Here is a 13,869-nt window from a genome sequence, read left to right on the forward strand (position 1 = left end):
TTGTGTAAAGTATATATGTATGTATATTTTGATCTGTATATTATTGTATCTGTATATGAAGTAGTTTATTGCATTCCATATTTTATTGATGTAATAGGTCACTCTCAAAATATAGTCCCCGGGGGTGGTTCTATCGAGTTCACGCAAATATGCATCCAATATTTTTGCTAGAAAAGTTAGATTTTAATATCAGTACTGAAGTGGCTGCCCCAAGATCGGTTTACCAAAAGCCTTGTACAAAATCTTTCGAAAATTTGCTTTCAAACATCAGTTCTTTGGGACAGATATGTAAAGTAGTACTCTGAAATTTTATTTTATAACAGCAATGACGATCCGTCCAAAAATATCTTTCGTTTGTGCTCAAATCATCTACTAATGTGTAATAATGAGATTTTTTTTAAGCATTGCTAATTTGGCAAGCTCACAGCTACCGTGTACTGTCTCGAAAAATAAACAATGGAAATTGATAGACAAGACACGGGCAGCGAGTTGGTAATAATAATTTTAATTAGGTTATTTAATGTTGACTTTTTCAGACGTGTATTCGTTCAGCAATAATTTGATTTTGAATATTAACCTATACATGTATATCGCGGGGAATTGCCAGACAAGATTGATGAGTATTAGGACATTATGTGACCACTGATATTTCGATATTATTCCGTAGATAATAGTATTAATTGCCATCAGTCATCAAGTTACTAATTCGGTATTGTGTTTGCTGCATTTAGATGCGACTAATTAATAGTATTCAGTCTGTTGTTAGCCGCATGTGAAGGGATTTAAAGGGTCGAATAAAGGGCAAAATTTAATAATCTTACCGCAGTCTATTTTGATATATAAGGGCTTAATTAAACTGACTGATACGTTTAATTAAGTTGCTATTTTCTGTCGAAGTGTTTCGTCAATCTGGACGTTTTATGTAACACCTTTTGTTCACTGGTAGTAAATGTTTTAAAACGAATGCGGAAACCGCCCCGTACAGAATTTTGGTTGCAATATTAACATATTATTGTACGCCTTTCGGTTCGAATATTATATCAAATATTTATATATTAACATGCGTTAGCCTGAATATTTTACATAGTTTTGCACTGCATTTATTCCCATGTAACGTTCTCTGGCATTTCCCCGCATTTTATAAAGTTATGCTTCAGTATTTAAGGTATTATCTACTGCTTATATTTTAATTTAATCATGTATATTTTCGAGTTCGACTCGGGTTAAATAAATATTCAGCATGGCTGAGGTAGTGTTTTTATTTAATGGGTTTTGTGTATGTTATATTTATTGTTGGTGTTGGATTGATCATTGTTGGTTTTGTAAATTATTTTGATGACACTTAATAGCTGTATTATTTAGGTGTAAATACATATTGACCGAATATTTTACATCATGATAAATGTGAATTGAGTTAGTCGTAAAGGCAAAGGGTATTGTGGCGCAACTTAGGGTAGGTGTATATCGAGCAGCGGACCTCAGTAAGCTGAATCGATTGATTGATTTAAAGTCAAAGAATCTACAAAGGCATTATGTTATATTTACCTAAATCACTATAAAATTAAACACTTTCCTAAAACAATGTGTGCCAAACACCGTGTAATTTCGAAAGGGCCCTCAAAACAAATTACCATGGACTCTCCGCCATGTTTTGATCTATGAATGGTTAATTATGATGTTTGTTAACGCATGAACATTAACTCACAACCGCAATGCTTCCCTAACAATACAATGTCAATTCGTATTCACTTGAATATTACGACTGAATGATACAGCTATGACGTCATCGAAGTGAACTTTGGTATTGCTTTCATTGTTTGCTTTAACTATTGTAATATATGCAGCCTATAAGCTCACCAAAATATTTTATATATTACGAAATTAATACTTTCGTAATCTAGAGGTATATTAAGGTATAAAAATAAGTCACGTTTTTGCAACGCACACATCGGCAGGCGACTTAAGCCGCTGGTTACGAACGGTTTGGTTAAATTAGATTAAGTTGATGGCAGCTAATTTTTAAGTTAAGGTTAGTTTCGTTATAAAAGCATTCCCTACAGTGCCTTTTCTAATAGTTTAGCTCCCGGCCCGTGGTGACACGTGGATTAGAATAAACGTAATTATTAAAATAATTTAAGTATTATCGTAAGTTTTCTATTTACAAGTAAGTAATGAATTTGTAAGTGATTTTCATTCATATATCGGCTAGTTATACAGTGAGTATTGATAAGGGTCGGGCGACTACTTAACCAGCTATCCTTAAACGCAAAAGTTTCGACAGAGTATCGGGTTTTCCTTTTGTGAGTGCGCTCAAATCAATGTAAGTAGTTTAATTAATGTTTCGTCAACTAAACGGGACAATATGCTGATGTTCAATTATTTATTCATCTATTGAGTTTTGTTTGAGTGCGACTATATTGAGAACTATGAGATTAGCCATTTGCCCTTGGTTTATGTTAGCTTAATAGTTAAGGAAGGCTTATATACTTATTAAATATATCTGAAAATATAAGTGAAGTCACGAGGCACAGCTATGTTACATAAAAATGAAAACGTTATGCGTTGATTCATAGTGATTTTATTGACAACTTTTATAGATAGACTAGTTGAGTTTCGTGGTTTCACTCGTGTTTTTCCGAATCTTATGGCTATAACGTTATATAATATATATACAGTGTTGTTTGACTTCCTTAACGAGCGTACTATATCTGTCAAACCTTTAAGATCGCGGTTAATCAAACGGAACACAATAGTATAAAATTAGTAGGTAAACTTACATATAGGCTTACCTGTTGACGATTATAACATCTATCGTCTAATAATAATTACATTTGCATGCAAAACATATACTTATGCATGAGCAATGTATACTTATATAACAGCAGAAGTCGTGACGTCATAAGTATTTGCGTTGCATGTCGTAATCTTCTGAATGTAAAACAAATCTTATTGTGGCCTTGTAGTGCAGTGCTAGAGGAAAACTCGAAGTAAACTCTGAAACAATGCATTACGTTGATAAAAATGACTTGGAAAAATATAAAGTAATGGAGGAAGGAAATAGATGGAAAAGAATAGAAATTATTTTTTTATTTATTTTCGCTTTTATTGATATTTTATTGGTATCTGTAACATAATTTAATAATGAATTGTTTAAATCAATTTTAGATTGATTTTATAGATTATAACTAAGCGTATTGCTACTTTAAAAAATTAAGGGTACCTGCTGCGGTTATTCTCAAAAAGATTGTGATTAATTCTTAAATATATTTAATTTCACAAATAGGTTAAATTTAATTTCTCATAGGTGTCCGATACTTACAGGCTAAACAGTGTTGCATATAAGAAAAGATTGCGTGTTTTAAAAGGCACGTTAAATTGTGCGTTTCGGCTGTTATTCATACATCTTTGTCAGTCTCTAACGGTAGTCAGAACCTACAAAGTCTGACACACAGGCTAACTAAGGGGTATCGTGTTGCCCAGGTAACTGGGTTGAGGGGATCAGATATTCAGTCGCTCCTTCTAAAACACTGGTACTTAGCTTATCCGGTTAGACTGAATTTAAATAATATGATGATTATAAATATAAGACGAATAGTGTTGAGTGACATTCCTTTTCGACCTAGTATAATGAAATAGCGGTTCTTCAACGTTGCGATTGGAAAAATGTAACTTAACTATGTACAAGCTTTGTAAGTTTGTCCTCAATATTGTTCATCATAAGGCTAGTTTCCAATACGTGCCTTCGTGCAAATCTCTGTGATTTTGGACAGCGGTGGTCGATGAAAACTTAACGTCAGGTATCGGATACTCGTATCAGCAAGAAAGGGTAGTGAATTTAATAAATTTATAGTTATTATTAGGTTACACTACACTGCACTTTACCTAAATAAAATAGAAATAATTAAAAGCACGTAAACAATGACATTATTATTTAACAGTTATTAGTTCTCTCGGAAATTCATAGTTTCTTTTATATTTAGGTTTTCTGGCAAAAAAAAACCACAATGAAGCATTAGAATTTTAACTTTTTATTGTTTTACAGTAAACCATAAGAATAATCACTTGTTATTGTGTTAGTCGCTATTGCTCACCGAAATAGTGTAGACATATTTAAGAAAAAAAAACTTAATTTGAAGATAGACCACTATGGGCGTTCCATTCGTTTTTTTTTCTGCACTGGTAATAGTACATTCAGTCTTCCTTCCCTAGTATTAAAAAGTAATACATTTAATTGTAGCGTCGATTGCTTTTAAACTAAATAATATAGGATAACTGAAATATAATATATTTTGTAATAGTATTGTATTATACTAAGTCTTATGATTACGTTTTAATTACAATCAAACACAATTAGACTTTTTTGCTTGCTACTATTTATTTTTTTATCTATACTTTATGTCATATATTTATAATAGTTTTTTTTTATTTTTGTATTCATGTAAAATACGTTTTTTTTTATTTTAATTTGACATAACAAATACATACATTCATAAATAGTTTAAAGGTGAATTAGAATAGTATTCGTTTGTTTCATTGTAATACTTTATGGAGTGGTTTTCTTTTTTCAAGCTATATCTTTACTCTGTAAGTGCCTACAGGGTTTCACAAGACCACGGTTCATTTATTTCATTAAAAAATCGGTTGTAGGTTAGATGGTTTTTTTTTAAATATTGCACAAAGTTGCACGACGGGATGACTGCATACAGCCCCGTAATCCACCGTCTTCCTACCTCAGTTTGTGAATATGCTAAACCTTCTTCGATACTAGATAAAACCGTGTTAGTAGCGTTGTAAAAAAGGTTATTTAATTAAATATAATAGAAATTAATGTAAGTAAGTAGGGCATTAGGTATAATGCTTCTGCTTACCGCTCGTGTGTATTATGTTGTGAGCCTCGTTCAGTGTTGCAAATGTAAAAACAATTGAGCGCTATTTAGAATACGTGTTTTGAATTTAGAAGTTTTCTTGTGGTTTTTGTTTTATGTCCGAATGTTGAGCAAGTGATGGCTATGAATTAATTTGGGCCCGCACTTCATGATTAGAACATTCATCTCTTAGGTCCCGCTCATATCTTCAAAACAGTTAATCAAACTGCATTCCCATCAATTTAAGCTCGTTTCAAACCTCCGATCTCTTGAAACATTTTTTTTTTATTTTTTTTTCAATATTTACTAATATTCTATTTGTGTTCAGGACTTTTTTTTGAGAACCACGATATTTGATTTAAAAATCCACAGTTGTAGTCCTAAGGTACATGCATATTGAACCTTATTAGTGTATTATAAGCCAGTGTTATGTATAAATAACTGAATATTTATCAAACAAATTAAACGATTTGGTTGTGAAAGTCTAGAACCATCTTTGTTAATAGTATAATTATAATAAGTTGATAGTTTAAGGGCTCTTGTTGGTATTTCGACATTAGTATCGTTTTCACTAGAACACAGTTATTTGATTTGAACCTTTAGTGACTAATTTCTTATACTCAAATGTAACTTTAGTTCTTGAATGTCTGCCACAGCTTAAGAAATATCCACCATCAAGTAAAGAGCCAGTTGCATACGATGCTTTTTAAACGCCGCATTTAAAATATAACAGATCATCTGCTAATCAAATTTCAACTTTAAAACCAAACGTCGTGCGTTGTAAATATAATACTGCTGTATTCAATTATCGTCGTTTAAAAAGCGGCTCAAAAAAACAAATGAATTCGTTTTATTCGAAAGACGTTTAAGGCGATTTAAAAAACAAAAACCCGGTCATATAGGTCACACCTATAGCTACTTGAGTTACATTGGAGTATTAGCCGTTAGTTTATTAGTACATGTAGTGTTTTGTTTTATAACAGCACCTCTCGCACGTCGGAGGGAACTGCGCTGCGGCCTCCTAATCCATCGTCTTCCGACTCGTACTGTTTCCACTCTGATTTAAATAATAATCGAGTATTAGTTAACTAAATTGTATAGAGCTTGCCTTCAGCACTGGTTGACTTGCTTTTCTAATTGTAGCTGTAATAATATTTAGGTTAATATAGTTGGTTTCAATTGTACTTATACTAATTTATAGCGAGTCTTGCTAACAAATACTGAACAATATCTGACTGAATTCTAAGGTGATGAACATACGGCCGCGGTAGACGTAGAAACGCATTGCATGTTTCAAAGGTATTTAGTTAATCTGTTGAAGCTTAACACAGTGTATCATCTACCTATATCACGTCTTTATGCCCCCCGCGGCGAAGCGCAGTGCTGTCTGTCCATCGACTAAGACATGCTTAGACATCTGATAGTCACGTGACAAAAACATCAACGTGACTCCAACATAATTGACGTTTCAGTATTTGATCTTCATTTTCCAACGATCTACCAACTAAAGGCTCTTGATATATAAGTAGATATTGTATTATCACTGTAGTTATTCCTATATTATTTAGGATTTAAAAGCAATCGGCTGTTCAAACTTGGTTTAAACATAAACTAATTTATCATAGTTATCGGATAATTAGGCTTTTAGACTAATTTGACATTTGACCAATAGTATATATTAGTAAGATAGTTTTAGAAAGTAATATTCATATTATTAAGTTTTTCAAAAGACATCTTTATTTGTAAACGCACAAACATTACGGAGTTATTAGGATTGGGTATCTGGAGCAGGATAGGCCGTTTTGTGTAGAAGAAAGAGACAGCTACGAGCAATGTAGTACCATCTCGCTTCTGCAATATTCCTGTTTTAAGATATCCTATACACGTACAGATAAATTAATTATTAATAAGAGAGGCGACTTGATATTTCAAAGTAGCAATATTTTAGTTATACAAATCTGCGAGTTATAAATATTATAATTAATTTTACTCTTTTTATTAGTGAGCAGTTGTTTTTTTTATTATTTAAAATTCCACGTTAAATTTTAGAATCACACAAAAAACAAAACGTTGCATTACTTTTTGTCATTATTTTAATTTAAGCGTTTATTCGTTTTTAAGCAACCCATAACTTAACCCTAAGACTTGTTTTGAATCTCGAATTTGGAAGATCTGGAGACAACCATTATAATTGTGGAAGGGTGACAGCACTACATAGTGTTGTCTCTCTTTATCTCTTTTCTGACTATACACTGTTTTAGGTACTGGAACATTTAAATGTCTGTAAAATGGGAATGAATTATAATCGTGACAAGTATTAATTAAGCGAGCATCACATTTTAGTATTTGTAATATATTTGAGGGCAATATAAGGGTATAATTAGGCTAAGTATAGTTCTAAGCTAGGAGTTCTCTCACGAACCGTCCATACGATACATTCCACTAATTTTATTTTGAAATGCACGATATTAATTTATTCAAGTATTTCAATTAATTTCTAAGTTTATTTTTAAGCGTATTAAGTAACCAAGTCTATTTAAATAATATCAATTCTCGTATTCTCTTTAAAAGCGAAATTAGGTGCTTAGTAATATTAGCGCCAGAATCACAGGTATTGAAATTATATTATTTAGAAATTATTTTCATAATAATCTTACATATAAGTTGTATTGTATATCGGATTTTTAATTAAGATTTTATTTGCTCCATCGGCGTGAATGTACTTAAACAAAATACATTTTAGAAGTTACTAAAGAGGTTGTATATATATAAACGGTGAAAAAATGAGGATTAAATTATGTAGGCAATTATTCAAAAACATCAAATACATTGACATTGAACGAAAAAAGTTTCTACACCAGCACAAAATTTTAAGATGCACGTAAATTATTAACTTATTATTTAAATTAACTCTACATCAGCTCACAAATCAAGAAACAGTTTAACATTTGCTCAACGATAATGAGACTAGCTACAAAAGATAAAATTCAAAATAACAAAAAAATCAACAAAACACAACAAACATATTGCCACAGATTAATAATATTACTCTCAGTCAATTTTTTAAAAACGAATCCACTTATCGGGTATTACCGAATGATAAAAAACACTGGCAGAATATACTCATTAACTTAAAACTAAGCTGGAAAAAAGTAAAAACGAGTTCAAATATATACTTAATTGCTCGTTCAAAATGCGTGTTTTGTAGTACCCTTGTAATGTCAAGAGCTCGAGAGGGCGCTTATGAGATACATCATAACATCAATTTAACGTGGCTTTACGTTGGTGAGTGTGTTCTTAGCCTGATGCTAATGATTTTTTCATTTTTAAGAGATTAACTGAGCTTCATTGTTCTTGATAGAAATAAGTGGAGCTTATATGACGTCATTGCTTTCCTGTAGTCTTTTGTTAACATCATGTCTATTACTTTTACGGATTTTATCGCGGTTTAATTTTAGATTTTAGTTCCCGACGTTTCGAAACCTTTGCAGGTATCATGGTCACGGGCAGACTGACAGACTGTCTAACATTCGCGTAAACCTAAGAAACCACTATCATGTCTATTTATATACGATTTTACAAACAATTTTGGATAACATTTTAATTCGTATATACCAAATTATAGAAGCATTTTAGCATTGATTGTCTGAATCTAATGGTCACTAGCTCTGTAGTAAATATGTTTTTTCGTCGTAACGTGTATGGATTTGACATTATGTGATGTCAATTCCATACATTTCAGCGTTTGGATCAACGTAAATATATGTACTTTAAATGTAGTTTTCGGTAATTTTTACACGTTTCGATCACTATTTTAGTACTCTAGTATGTTAAAATATTCCTAAGTAATTAAATTTAATCTGTATATAATGTTTAAAGCCTTCAGGAAGTCCGTCCAATAGTTAAGGTATAGTATAATAAATTTAAAATAAAATAAATGTTAATTTTAAGATTTATTAAATCATTACGACTAAGATTGCGATAGATTTCAAGTTAAAGATTATTCTAAGATGAATGTACTTAAGGTCGATTTTCCATTGCAATTTGTAACTTATATTGTTACGTGTAGTTTAGTTTTTGCTATAGCAGGCATCACACGTAGTTCGCTATTTATTAAAGCTATAAGCTATGTTATTACGTCATACGCATCAAGCACTTAGGGCAAACTGTACGCCATGTTGGTATTTGCACGAAGTTATATAGATATAGAAACAGTAATATTCAATAGATTAAGAGTAGCATCAAAATTTTAACATTTGGTCATGTTTTTACTGAGAATTGTATCTTGGTGTATTTGTTAACGAAATTTATATTGGATTAAATGTTTTAGAATAATATAACTTGTTTTATTTTTAGATTTATTTATTAATGTGTTTTCGGAGTGGCATCTTCTATAATACAAATTACCAGTACACTCAAAAAGCTTAATACCTTAATAAAATCTGTACTGACTGTGCCAAGTTTCACCCGAAATTGTTTAGAAGTTTTTGCGTGGAAAAACATCCAAACTTTCGCGTTGATAACATTAAGTAGTAGGATAAAAAAGGTCTGTCTGTTATAGCCTATTGGGCTATTCAACATTCGACATTGACAAATAATTTCTATGAGACTGTACCCTCGACGGAACTTAAATTCAGTTCTAAATTACAGGTCGAGCCGTGCAATAAATAAGGTTTTATGCTCTATTCATTTTACTTTTAAACTTGTAATGTACTCGTCCGTGAGCGAAACTTGTAAATCCCTAATGCGTTTATTACCTAAATTTTAAATATAGATTCCGTAATTTAGCCCTTTCTAAATATACAAGTGTTATTACATTTAGTCATCGGAATTGCAAACAAATCAAAAACACCCTCAGTTAGAAGGTTTTTTTAGGGGCTGGAGTATAACAGAACAAGTTGATAAATATAAAAAAAAGGTTTCTAGCTTTCTTTTTTCCCTAGGAAATCAAAGTATAGATCAATACGAATACTAATTGAGAAGGTGTATTTCCTTACAGCAAAGCTTCCAAACCCAGATTCCAGTTACGACGGAGTTCTCCAAATGAATTCAATATTTGATTCCAAACACATGACAAAGACATTCACATATAGCTGGTAATAAACGAAAAAAGTCATCAAAATCTGAAATCATTCACGAACTTCACCCTTATCGTTTTGTACTTAATAAAAACACTATGTAATGGAAACCCATTGAGACGTGAATAAATAACGTGAAACACAGTAAACAAATAGGAACTGCTATAAAAAATAATGGCACAGAGCAACCGTGCCGCGTAAACAACTGCAAGCTTTACTCAAAGCAGATTGGTGGCTACCCCTTCACAATATGTTCAGTGGAATGCAGGGATGTTCCACCTACGAATACCCAGGTCCCGCACTACAATAATTAAAATTGGACCTCGACTTAAATTATTACCTCGACGGAACAAAAAATGAACACCCTTTTAATGAGTATTGAGATTCTCAGTTTCCAGTGGATTTTCATTTGGACATCCATTGAGTAACGAGTACTTTACATCATAAAGATTGCTCGGCAAATATATTTTGTGTTGACGGTGTACAAAGGATTCGTGTGTGGGATGTGAAATGCTTTTGATAACGAAACGGATGTCAGATAAATGATTTATTTTCTGTAAATACCAGGTCGCACCCGGGCTCAAGAGCCAACCTGTATCGATGTATTCAAATAAAAATATTTATTCAGTTTATTCAATTTGCTGGACACTTAATATTTTTTGTAGTGGTCGGCTCTGTGTTATCGAAACAATATATTACAAGGATGTATGACAAAAACTTTTTTTTCAGTCATTCACTAGTTCACTACACAACTACAGTCTTTGATCAACTCATAATTTTCTTTCAGGTATTTTAATAAAAGAAAGGTGGTAAAAATGGTAACCATAGAAACAATTCGTGGAAAAACACAATAGTTGATTAGAAACACCACTTAAAATGTCATTTGTACAGTTTCCGTCGTGTGTAAGACACATCACTTCCGACAGTCAGTTGTCGGTCTCGCCACATGTAAAGCATTCTAAAATAAAGTCATCTTCTAAGAAATATGCTTGCGTCATTTTCTTTCACATTGTTAATCATTACTATAGTTATAATTTTGAAATAAATTGTAAATGTATGTGCCTTTCAACTTCAAGAATTATTATAAGAATCAAGGGATGGGCAAAAAAATTGATCTACTCCTAAAAGAATAACTTTTATTAATTCATGTTTTATTTTGAGTTTATCAGCTAATCGTGGAAATAATAACGACACAACAATTTTGAGAAAATTCATATACAAGTTTCGATTGACTTAAATATAATTTATTTTAATGAACGTCTCATTAATTCTTAATCGATCATTTGACACTGTAATTCATTTTCGTATTGGTCATAAATAGAGAAGCAAACCTATTGATTCGCCTATTTGGCTACAAAAATGTTCAATAAAACTGCACCAAACAGCAGAGAATGTAACACTCTAGATAGGTCATCAGTTCAAGAGTAGGTCACAAAACAAAACTTCTTACAACGAAACACTTACGCCTGCACCATCTAGAAGGGCGATGAAACTAATCCCTAACTAATTCCCAATTAAAAATTTCGAACGATACATCCCGAGCATAATGCAGTTTTACAACATGTTCGGCGTAGTCAAAAGTTTAAGGCGAGCAACACGGACGAGTTAACACTCAGTTAGTTTAAGACAAAGTCTATGATCTGTTCTTGTTTAGGATCTGTTATAATAAGGGAGTTCTTTATCTTGTGTATGAGTTGCTAACTTACGTCTAAGCTTTTTAAGTGGGGATACAGTAACACAAAGAGTATGGGGAATTATAACTATGTCTTTGAGTTGCAGTTTTGCAAGGGAGGCGGGGGACGAGAAAGAACAAATTTGTCAACTTGTCGATCAGTGTTTGTGGATGTTGTTGGATAGTTTCATTTGACTGGCCTCTTAGTCTAACCACTAGACTAAGACGCCAGTGGCCTTGATTACTATACCGGAGGTCGTGAGTTCGATTGCCATACCAGCTCTGCTTAGTTTATGTGAAAGTTGTGTAACACTATTTTTGTAAATAAAGTGTGTTCCTTATATTATACACCACGTTATTATATAGGCCACAAACGCGTAACTATCATACTTTGAAATAGACTCGTATAGGTAGGTACACAATACCTACTTAGAAAACTACCTTTTTTCACCTATCACGTAACAGACACAGGTAGAGCGATGCTATTAAAGTTCAATATTATTTTCTACTTATATTTATCCTCATGTAAGTAAAATTGAGTTTAAATAATTTCTGTATATAACTCGAAATGTTATACACGCGTCATTACTATTGTGGTAAAAGTACGAAATCGACTCGCGGCGTTTTCGACATGTACCTTAACCACATACACGTACTGTGCTAGTAGAAAATTGCGTTATTTCATATTCGTTAAGGTCAGTTTAAACAATGCTACTTATTAAATAATGAAGAACTCCAAACACTTTTCTATTCAGTTGATCATGTGTTTGTTAAGTTTTTTCATATAAAACGAGCCCCGCTCTAAAGAATTATTAAATCTTGTGTCGCAGTAAAACTTTACATACGTTCAGATCGCATCCACAAACATACCTAGACTCAGAACAAGCATTCGTTGATTACACAAATGCTTGCCCTACTCGGGGTTGGAACCTGCAACACGTCGCGCACAGTGGGTTTTGTGTGGAGACCTAAAACAATGGGTCTCAAAAAAACTATTGTCGTTATTTACAAACTTGAACACAATTCAATTAATTTTTATTTTACAATAGATCTTTCCGATGTATCAATTTTTTGGTAACAAATCTCATAATTGGAGCTCGTACTGACGACAAAACGCAATCTGAAGTGGGGTATTGTATAAAAACAAACTGCACTCAGCGCCTATTGTGAAAAACAGTCAAAACACAATAGAATCCGATACATACAATATTTACTAACAACTGCTACTTCAATAGAGTGCCCGCCAAACGTACGGGACTTTTTAATCCTGAAAGGTTTCTAACGTATTTCCATGTACCTACTATATCTGTGATATAGAGTATTCATTTCGTAAACGCCGCGCTCTTGCAATATGTGTATTGCAGCTGAGAGTAGATCACGTTTACCGTAACAGAAATGCTGGAATCAAAGCTTTTGAGATTTCACTAAAGTCGCACTTAAGAGATTATTTTTAGTCATAAGAGAATGTAATGTGTATGGTTTTCATGTTTACTTTGGTGGGTAGATTGTTGATTGGTTTATGTGAACGGTGCTTGCGTGTGACAGATTTTAACACTTTTCGCTGAAATCCCAGATTCAAAGAACAGGCTTTCGTTGGTGTCAAGCACAGCGTGCATACATATGTATGATCCTCGAAACTGACAGGTCAAACCGATAACCAAAGAGGAAAATAACCGTGTTCGAGGACTCATTTTGGTTTTAATGAACAGAATATTTTAATTTGTACTTTATAAATTTTTTTTTTGGGATTAAGCTAAGTGTAGTATGTACTAGTATACAATCAAAATAATGTTCCGTATTTTCGCCTAATTCCAATAACCGGTCAAGTGTAAATCGGATTCGCGACACTTTGAATTCTGTACAAAGAGACTAAAAATAAATCAGTTGGATAAACAGTACTTTGGGTGTTGGTACCCAAAAATGTATTAGTCTCTAAATTAATTCTTGACAGTGAAATCCATTGTTTAAAAAAAATTACTTTCTTTAAATTCCAATTGTTAAGTTATTGTCTCTTAGGTCCTTGAGATATAGGCTGGTGACAGATGGACAAACAGTGGTACCTCAGTAATAGGGTTGACATTTTTGGCTTTTGTGTAAGGAACCCTAAAAATATCGTCGAACAATCTTTTGGGTTTTAGACTCTAAAATCTTGTTGTGGGTTTTGTAAAATTTAGTGGATTGGATTTTAATTTAGATTCGTGGATTTGTACTGGCTTAGGTATATGGGATCCATTTGTACCTCGGATTTAAAATT

The sequence above is a fragment of the Trichoplusia ni genome, chromosome 5 (genome assembly GCF_003590095.1).
Source record: "Trichoplusia ni isolate ovarian cell line Hi5 chromosome 5, tn1, whole genome shotgun sequence".
In the NCBI taxonomy this organism is placed as follows: domain Eukaryota; kingdom Metazoa; phylum Arthropoda; class Insecta; order Lepidoptera; family Noctuidae; genus Trichoplusia; species Trichoplusia ni.